Below are 8,705 nucleotides of genomic sequence, written 5' to 3' on the forward strand. Positions count from 1 at the left end.
GGAAGTTAAAGCTTGGTCGCAAATGGGTCTTCCAAATGGACAATGACTCCAAGCATACTTCCAAAGTTGTGGCAAAATGGCTTAAGGACAACAAAGTCAAGGTATTGGAGTGGCCATCACAAAACCATGATGTCAATCCTATAGAAAATGTGTGGGCAGAACTGAAAAAGTGTGTGCGAGCAAGGGGGGGGCTCTGTCAGGAGGAATGGGCCAAAATTCACCCAACTTATTGTGGGAAACTTGTGGAAGGCAACCCGAAACGTTTGACCCAAGTTGAACAATTTAAAGGCAATGCTACCAAGTACTAATTGAGTGTATGTAAACTTCTGACCCACTGGGAATGTGATGAAAGAAATAAAAGCTGAATTAAATCATTCTCTCTATTATTCTGACATTTCACATTCTTAAAATAACGTGGTTATCTTAACTGACCTAAAACAGGGTATTTTTACTAGGATTAAATGTCAGGAATTGTGAAAAACTGAGTTTAAATGTATTTGGCTAAGGTGTATGTAAACTTTCGACTTCAACTGTAAGTATTCACACAGCTGAGTCAATACATATTAGAATCACCTTTGGCAGCGTTTACAGCTGTGACTCTTTCTGGGTAAGCCTCTAAGTGCTTTGCACACCTGAATTGTAAACTTTTTGCACCTTTATATTTTTTATTTTTCAATCTCGGTCAAGTTGGTTGTTGATCATTGCTACACAGCCATTTTCAAGTCTTGCCATAGATTTTTCAGACGCTTTAAGTCTACTGTAATTAGACCACTCAGAAACATTCATTGTCATCTTGGTAAGCAACTCTAGTGTATATTTGTCCTTGTTTAAGGTTGCTGTCCTGCTGAATGGTGAATTCATCTCCCAGTTTCTGGTGGAACGCATACTGAACATTAAAGGTCCCCAAGAACACAGTGGCCTCCAACATTCTTAAATGGAAGAAGTTTGGAACCACCAAGACTCTTCCTAGAGCTGGCTGTCCAGCCAAACAGCACAATCGGGGGAGAAGGGCCTTGATCAGGGAGGTGACCAAGAACCCGATTGTCACTCTGACAGAGCTCCAGAGGTCCTCTGTGGAAATGGGTGAACTTTCCAGAATGACAACCATTTCGGCAGCACTCCACCAATCAGGCCTTTATTGTAGAGTGGCCAGACGGAAGCCACTCCTCAGTAAAAGGAACATGACAGCCCACTTAGAGTTTGCCAAAAGATTCTCTGGTCTGATGAAACCAAGATTGAATTCTTTGGCCTGAATGCCAAGCATCACATCTGGTGGAAACCTGCTGTGTGGATGTTTTTCAGGGACAGGGACTGGGAGACTAGTCAGGATCGAGGGAAGGATGATTGGAGCAAAGTACAGAGAGATCCTTGATGAAAACCTGCTCCAGAGCACTCAGTACCTCAGACGGGCTAAAGTTCACCTTCCAACAAGACAACAACCCTAAGCACACAGCCAAGATCATGCAGGAGTGGCTTCGGGACAAGTCTCTAAATGTCCTTGAGAGGACCAGCCAGAGCCCGGACTTGAACCCAATCGAACATCTCTGGAGAGACCTGAAAATAGCTGTGCAGCAACACACCCCATCCATCCTGACAGAGCTTGAGAGAATCTGCAGAGAAGAATGGGAGAATCTCCCCAAATACAGGTGTGCCAAGCTTGTAGTGTCATACCCAAGACTCGAGGCTTTAATCGCTGCCAAAGGTGCTTCAACAAAGTACTGAGTAAAGGGTCTGAACAACCACCTGAGCCACTGCCTGTTCACCCCGCTACCATCCAGATGGCGAGGTCAGTACAAGTGCATCAAAGCTGGGACGAGAGACAGAAGCTGTTTTTCAATCTCAAGGCCATCAGACTGTCAAACAGCCATCACTAACACAGAGAGGCTGCTGCCTACATACAGACTTGAAATCATTGGCCACTTTAATAAATGGATCACTAGTCACTTTAATAATGTTTACATATCTTGCATTACTCATCTCATATGTATATACTGTTAGACAGAGCAGCACAGGGGAACCCAAGAGCAGACTCAGACACGGAAACAGGGATGAATGAACACAGGGAGAGATGGAGTGCAGGCCAGAGGAAACTCGGGTGGGTTGTAGGAAACCAGATGCGGAGGCTGAGGTTGGAGTGAGCGGGATTGGAACAAGGTTAGCAGGTCCGGAGGTGAATCCAAGGGATTAGTAGTGTGCTGAAACCAGAACAGGGTAGCAGGGTGTGGAACAGGAGACAGAGTCAGAGGCAAAACTGCAGTGAGAGGATAAACAGCGCCAGGCAGGGTAACAGGATCTTCAATAATCGTAAATCGCTAGAAGCATAAACTGGCTGAGCAGAAATTACGATCTGGCAGAATGGAAGTGGTAGGACTGAGTATTTGTAGAGGTCTTGATTATGGAATGGGTTGCAGCTGATGGGGATCTGCTCTGACTCCAGCACACCTGTCTCCACTCACACAATCACACACAGAGAGGGAGAGGGAGAGAGAGAGTGTACTGGGGGAGTGGCTGCAGGTCAAGGAGACACCGGATGAACACAAGAGGGCGTAGCAGGAGGAGATGTGACACGTACTGTATTTTATACCATCTATTGCATCTTGCCTATGCCGCTTGGTCATTGCTCATCCATATAGTTATATGTATATTTTCATATTCCATTCCTTTACTTAGATTTGTGTGTATTAGGTAGTTGTTGTGGAATTGTTAGATTACATGTTAGATATTGCTGCAGTGTCAGAACTAGAAGCACAAGCATTTCGCTACACTCGCAATAACACTTGTTAACCATGTGTATGTGACCAATAACACCTGTTAACCATGTGTATGTGACCAATAACACCTGTTAACCATGTGTATGTGACCAATAACACCTGTTAACCATGTGTATGTGACCAATAACACCTGTTAACCATGTGTATGTGACCAATACAATTTGATTTGATTTGATTTGAATACTTATGTAAATGTCATATTTCAGTTTTTTTTTTTACATTTTCAAAAATGTCTTAACCTGTTTTTGCTTTGTCATTATGGTGTATTGTGTGTAGATTGATGAGGGACAAAACTATTTAATCAATTTTAGAATAATGCTGTAACGTGGAAAAAGTCAAAGGGTCTGAATACTTTCCCAATGCACTGTAAAGTTCATTTATTGCCACATTTTTTGCAGTTTTACTTTAGAGCCTTATTGCAAACAGGATGCATGTTTTAGGAATATGTTTATTCTGTACAGGCTGCCTTCATCTCACTCTGTCATTTAGTTTAGTATTGTGGAGTAACTACAATGTTGTTGTTCCATACTCACTTTTCTCCTATCACAACCATTCAACTTGGTAACTGTTTTAAAGTCACCATTGGCCTCATGGTGAAATCCCTGAGCGGTGTTCTTCCTTTCCGGAAACTGAGTTAGGAAAGTTGTCTGTATCTTTGTAGTGACTGGGTGTATTGATACACCATCCAAAGTGTAGTTAATAACTTCACCATGCTCAAAGGGATATTCAATGTCTGCTTTTTTACCCATTTACCAATAGGTGCCCTTATTTGTAGTCATTGGAAAACCTCCCTGGTCTTTGAATCTGTGTTTGAAATTCACTGCTCGACTGAGGGACCTTACAGATAATTGTATGTGTGGGGTACAGAGATGAGGTAGTCATTCAAAAATCATGCTCAACACTATTTTTGCACACAGAGTGAGTCCATGTGACTTATTAAGCACATTTTACTCCTGAACTTATTTACGCTTGCCCTAACAAAGGGGTTGAATACCTATTGACTCAAGACATTTCAGCTTTTCATTTTTAATGAATTAAAAAACATAATTCCACTTTTACATTATGGGGTATTGTGTGTAGGCCAGTAACACATAGTCAGTTTAATCAATTTAAATTCAGGCTGTAGCGCAAACATTTTTGGAAAAAGTCAAGGGGTGTGAATACTTTCTGAAGGCACTGTATAATTAAGCAATAAGGCACCTTGGGGGTTTGTGGTATTTGGCCAATATACAACGGCTAAGGGCTGTTCTTATGCACGACGGAACGCGGAGTGCCTGGATACAGCCCTTAGCTGTGGTATATTGGCCGTATACCACAAACCCCCAAGGTGCCTTATTGCTATTATAGACTGGTTACCAACATTATTGGAGCAGTAAAAAGGAATGGTTTGTCGTCTGATATACCACGGCTGTCAGCCAATCAGCATTCATGGCTCGAATCACCCAGTTTATAATCTCTTTTATATACAATAAGATAACTTTCACTGTATTGTTTTTACATTACTCTTCGTCTGATATTTATTCATGGCTGTGATCTGATTGGTTGTCTTTCCTGTCCGTCAAGGCGTTGAATGAGCGCTTTATCAAGGCGTATAGCACAGGGCTTTAATCTACAGAGGGCAGAGTTTCACCTCTCACCTGAGCCAATCGCAGAGGACAAGGTATGTCGCCGGACCACAATGCACCTGGAGGAAGAGGAGGTGTGGACCTTCGAGGTGAGCAGGGTCCAGTGGTTATGGAGGGAAGGAGATGAGAGCAGGAAGAGTAAAGAAAGTTCAAGAGTATCCAACCATTTCCTGCTCTTTTCTATGAATCCAACCATCTCCGGCTCTTTTCTGTGATTCCATCCATCTCCTGCTCTTTTCTGTGAATCTAACCATTTCCTGCTCTTTTCTATGAATCCAACCATCTCCGGCTCTTTTCTGTGATTCCATCCATCTCCTGCTCTTTTCTGTGAATCTAACCATCTCCTGCTCTTTTCTGTGAATCCAACCATCTCCTGCTCTTTTCTGTGAATCCAACCGTCTCCTGCTCTTTTCTGTGAATCCAACCATCTCCTGCTCTTTTCTGTGAATCCAACCGTCTCCTGCTCTTTTCTGTGAATCCAACCATTTCCTGCTCTTTTCTGTGTATCGAACACACTATCTATCAGAGATTATTGTCAAATAGACACTATTTACTAATTCGAAATTCATGACAGGCACACATTTTGTGTCCACCACACAATTTTCTTCATAAGGCATTTGTGTCTAGTACACAATTTTCTTGTTGTGGCTAATGTTAGCTAGGTTAGGGGGTTAAGGTTAGGTATGAGGGGTAGGGTTAGATAACATACTAGCTAAGTAGTTAAATTAAGATTAGGGTTAGCTAACACGCTAGTTAAAAATATATAAGTAGTTGCTAAAATGCTCAAGTTGTCCATCATGTGATTCTAACACGCAATGTTTGGGTTGCTCGACCGATCATTTCTGCTTAAGTAACCTACTGCCTTCATCTGTGATTGAAATGCACTGTAAACAACATGTTGTGGTGGACATGAACATTTGTAAAATAAAATGTGTGTGTCTGTCACGAATTTCGCATAAGTCTATTTCACGATAATTTGTGATTGTGGGATTGTAGGCACACTAACCTGTAATGTTCAGATTTTTTTTTCTTAGTCAACCTTGTGTTCTGTTTCTTTGTGTTCTGGAACGTAGCCCTGTTTCTTTGTGTTCTTGAACGTAGCCCTGTTTCTTTGTGTTCTTGAACGTAGCCCTGTTTCTTTGTGTTCTGGAACGTAGCCCTGTTTCTTTGTGTTCTTGAACGTAGCCCTGTTTCTTTGTGTTCTGGAACGTAGCCCTGTTTCTTTGTGTTCTTGAACGTAGCCCTGTTTCTTTGTGTTCTTGAACGTAGCCCTGTTTCTTTGTGTTCTGGAACGTAGCCCTGTTTCTTTGTGTTCTTGAACGTAGCCCTGTTTCTTTGTGTTCTGGAACGTAGCCCTGTTTCTTTGTGTTCTGGAACGTAGCCCTGTTTCTTTGTGTTCTGGAACGTAGCCCTGTTTCTTTGTGTTCTGGAACGTAGCCAGGTTTCTTTGTGTTCTGGAACGTAGACCTGTTTCTTTGTGTTCTGGAACGTAGCCCTGTTTCTTTGTGTTCTGGAACGTAGCCCTGTTTCTTTGTGTTCTGGAACGTAGCCCTGTTTCTTTGTGTTCTTGATCGTAGCCCTGTTTCTTTGTGTTCTTGATCGTAGCCCTGTTTCTTTGTGTTCTGGAACGTAGCCCTGTTTCTTTGTGTTCTGGAACGTAGCCCTGTTTCTTTGTGTTCTGGAACGTAGCCCTGTTTCTTTGTGTTCTTGAACGTAGCCCTGTTTCTTTGTGTTCTTGAACGTAGCCCTGTTTCTTTGTGTTCTGGAACGTAGCCCTGTTTCTTTGTGTTCTTGAACGTAGCCCTGTTTCTTTGTGTTCTGGAACGTAGCCCTGTTTCTTTGTGTTCTGGAACGTAGCCCTGTTTCTTTGTGTTCTGGAACGTAGCCCTGTTTCTTTGTGTTCTTGAACGTAGCCCTGTTTCTTTGTGTTCTGGAACGTAGCCCTGTTTCTTTGTGTTCTGGAACGTAGCCCTGTTTCTTTGTGTTCTTGAACGTAGCCCTGTTTCTTTGTGTTCTTGAACGTAGCCCTGTTTCTTTGTGTTCTGGAACGTAGCCCTGTTTCTTTGTGTTCTTGAACGTAGCCCTGTTTCTTTGTGTTCTGGAACGTAGCCCTGTTTCTTTGTGTTCTGGAACGTAGCCCTGTTTCTTTGTGTTCTGGAACGTAGCCCTGTTTCTTTGTGTTCTGGAACGTAGCCAGGTTTCTTTGTGTTCTGGAACGTAGACCTGTTTCTTTGTGTTCTGGAACGTAGCCCTGTTTCTTTGTGTTCTGGAACGTAGCCCTGTTTCTTTGTGTTCTTGATCGTAGCCCTGTTTCTTTGTGTTCTTGATCGTAGCCCTGTTTCTTTGTGTTCTTGAACGTAGCCCTGTTTCTTTGTGTTCTGGAACGTAGCCCTGTTTCTTTGTGTTCTGGAACGTAGCCCTGTTTCTTTGTGTTCTTGAACGTAGCCCTGTTTCTTTGTGTTCTTGAACGTAGCCCTGTTTCTTTGTGTTCTGGAACGTAGCCCTGTTTCTTTGTGTTCTTGAACGTAGCCCTGTTTCTTTGTGTTCTGGAACGTAGCCCTGTTTCTTTGTGTTCTGGAACGTAGCCCTGTTTCTTTGTGTTCTGGAACGTAGCCCTGTTTCTTTGTGTTCTGGAACGTAGCCAGGTTTCTTTGTGTTCTGGAACGTAGCCCTGTTTCTTTGTGTTCTGGAACGTAGCCCTGTTTCTTTGTGTTCTGGAACGTAGCCCTGTTTCTTTGTGTTCTGGAACGTAGCCCTGTTTCTTTGTGTTCTGGAACGTAGCCCTGTTTCTTTGTGTTCTGGAACGTAGCCCTGTTTCTTTGTGTTCTGGAACGTAGCCCTGTGTCATTTTTGTTCATTGTTTTCATCTGTGTTTATTTCTCACCTGGTCTCATCAGCTCCCTATTTAGTTCAGTTCTTTCTGTTTGTATGGTTGTGAGGTATTGTTTGTTTTTGACTGCTTACCTCTGTTTGACCATTGCCTGCGACCACGATTCCTGCCTTCTATGAAGGCTTAATAAACATCTGCAGCGCCCTGCGCGTGAATCTACACATTTTCTCCCTTAGTATTCATTATATAAGCAGCATGTGGTTTATAGTAATCTTCTGTTTGGCAGCAACTCAAACACCGTTCCAATCCCACTAACGGCAGCTTAGTGGGGTCTCTTTAGCAGCTATAGCTAACACCATCCCACTTCAATTTAATCAGTTAGCTTCAATGTTTCCCACTAAAGCTAATGCTATGTTGCTTCAATTTAATCAGTTAGCTTTAGCATTATCCACTAAAGCTAATGCTGTCCTGCACCAATTTCATCAGTTAGCTTTAGCATTACCCACTAAAGCTAATGCTATCCCTATCGCATTTCAGAGCCACGAACAACAGATTAGCAAGGTCTTGTTATCTGTCTCTTTGTGATTGGGATCTTAGCATGCACACACACATGTACTCTGGCACTCTATCTCGGAGTCTTTGAAATCTCCAATGATGTAACCTTGAAAGCATTTGTAAAGTGTTTTTCTAGGAAATACTGGAGAGCTTTACCAAGGATGCTCTCAGTGCCTCTCACACCAAGGCTTTAGAGTGGAACAAAGTGACCTCCTTTCCTTGTCTCCTTTCCTCATCTCCTTTCTTTCATCCACACTAGTTTGAAGATATACTGTTGAAGTCGAAAGTTTACATACACCTTAGCCAAATACATTTAAACTCAGTTTTTCACAATTCCTGACATTTAATCCAAGTAAAAATTCCCTGTTTTACGTCAGTTAGGATCACCACTTTATTTTAAGAATGTGAAATGTCAGAATAATAGTAGAGAGAATGATTTATTTCAGCTTTTATTTCTTTCATCACATTTCCAGTGGGTCAGAAGTTTACATACACTCAAATCGTATTTGGTAGCATTGTCTTTAAATTGTTTACTTGGGTCAAACGTTTCAGGTTGCCTTCCACAAGCTTCCCACAATAAGTTGGGTGAATTTTGGCCCATTCCTCCTGACAGAGCTGGTGTAACTGAGTCAGGTTTGTAGGCCTCCATGCTCGCACATGCTTTTTCAGATCTGCCCACACATTTTCTATAGGATTGAGGTCAGGGCTTTGTGATGGCCACTCCAATACCTTGACTTTGTTGTCCTTACGCCATTTTGCCACAACTTTGGAAGTATGCTTGGGGTCATTGTCCATTTGGAAGACCCATTTGCGACCAAGCTTTAACTTCCTGACTGATGTCTTGAGATGTTGCTTCAAAATTTCCACATAATTCTTTCCTCATGATGCCATCTATTTTATGAAGTGCACAAGTCCCTCCTGCAG

The sequence above is a fragment of the Salvelinus namaycush genome, unplaced genomic scaffold (assembly GCF_016432855.1).
Source record: "Salvelinus namaycush isolate Seneca unplaced genomic scaffold, SaNama_1.0 Scaffold243, whole genome shotgun sequence".
NCBI lineage: Eukaryota > Metazoa > Chordata > Actinopteri > Salmoniformes > Salmonidae > Salvelinus > Salvelinus namaycush.